Raw genomic sequence first — 1,847 nt, forward strand, 5'->3', positions numbered from 1 at the left:
AAGGCTGCGAGATGGGGATGCTGCAGGTGCCCTCCCGTGAGCGGGCCTGCCTGCCTTCCTGCAGACAAGCAGAGCAAGCCATGTCATCACCAAGTCAATGAGATGCAAATGAGTTGATCAATCCCCACCAGCCAGGGGGCCAAAAAGGGCCAAAGTGTCAAGCAAAGGCAACAACCTCAAACAAACCAAGAAAGCGGCGGCGACACAGGGAAGGTGGCATCCTTCCCCCACAAGGGGGAGCCAAAGGCCACATCTGCCTGCTTTGAGCTTCTGCAAAGTCTCACTTTGGCTTAGCAGAGCATCTTCAGTGTTCGCGCTTTCCCCTGATTTCCTATGGTCAAAGACAGAACGCAGTCCCCCACTACCACAAATTATGCAGTAGAGTTTCCCGCATTTGGGGAAATCGCAGGGGTCAGCACACCCGGAGTGCAATGGATGAGCCTCACCATGGGAGAACCTTTTTCCTCAGATTGGAACTCTCATTAACTCATGCATCATCTGCTTGTTCAATTAACAAGTTTCCTGATCATCCTATGGAAAAATCGCCCATAAACAAAAAAAACAATTCCGATCACCAAAAAAGAATCAAAATCCCACTTACAGTAATCGTTCCACTGGGAGTACTTCCAAAGTGTTTCTGCTGTTTCACCGAGTCTCTTCTTATCTAACATGAAAACATAAAACAACCTGGCAAGAAAAATGTTCTTACTGTCCGGTGGAGAGACACACCTTTTTAAAAATAACCAGGTTCCGGGAATCCCACAAAACTTCCTTATATATGGCAAAAATAATCCAACTCATCCGTCTCCTTTCCAAGTAATTAAAATCTTGACCTGTTATTATCCTTCTAAAATCAAAGCAATGGAACCCAACGAGAGCAATAAAAAAATGGGATAAAAGGGTAAAAAGTTATTTTGCATAAGAACAGTCCCAAAAAATGTGCTGTACTGTCTCTGGATCCTTACATCCCTCCCTTGGACAAAATTCTTGAACCCTTATCCCTCTCCCATTCAGAAAAGCTCGTGTTGGCAAACATCCTTGTAATGCCATCCAAGTTACATCCTTTTGCCGATTGCTGATCGCTATAACAAAAAAAATCTTTCAAATTTGCCTTGATTGCGCAGTATTGCAGGATGGCACATCACATAATAATTCTCTCTCCTTTAATGTCTTAACAATCTTTGTTTTATCAGGTCTATCTGTGGAGCTTAAACCAATTTGATCATAGAAGGACTTAAGTACTACATAAAAAGACGGAACCACAAACGCGACCGGCTTCCTCAAATCCTTCTCACACCAGCTCCATTTCTGAAACAGCCATCCTGCCAAAAACCTGCACATGTCAGCAGCCTTACTTTTGCTCTGGCAAAGTCTATAAATATTTAATAAATAGTGCATCTTTAAAAACCTTTCTATATTTGGAAAGTCACAGCCCCCCATTTCCACAGAAAGCATCACTTTTTCTCTCCTTAGTTTCTCCATCTTTGACCCCCCAAAAAAGGTAAACAGTTTCCTTGTAACTCTCAGAGACAAGTTCCTTAATTTCCAATAATTCAGTTTCTGTTCCATTTTATTTTCCAGGATCCTCAGGCTCTTGTTCCCTTTAAGTTCCTTTTCAAAAATAACACCGAGGACTTCTATCTCTTCTTTTCTTTCTACTCCCACCACACTGACATCCACCTGCCTCCCTAAGTTGCAGAACTGACACTTACTCCAGTTTACAGCCATTCCAGCCACACAACAAAAAATTCTTACATGAAGATTTATCCTATTAAGCTCAGCTTGCGAACCATAAAAAAAAGCAATGTCATCCATGTAACTTAATGATTTCACAGGACCCCCCATTC

At 42.4% G+C, this 1,847-nt stretch overlaps 1 pseudogene; it reads right to left on the minus strand.

Annotated features, from left to right (window-relative positions):
• Positions 1-337: 337 nt before the first annotated feature.
• Positions 338-513, minus strand: LOC143801326 (U1 spliceosomal RNA; annotated as a pseudogene).
• Positions 514-1,847: the final 1,334 nt, after the last annotated feature.

Source organism: Ranitomeya variabilis, chromosome 1 (genome assembly GCF_051348905.1).
Source record: "Ranitomeya variabilis isolate aRanVar5 chromosome 1, aRanVar5.hap1, whole genome shotgun sequence".
In the NCBI taxonomy this organism is placed as follows: Eukaryota; Metazoa; Chordata; class Amphibia; order Anura; family Dendrobatidae; genus Ranitomeya; species Ranitomeya variabilis.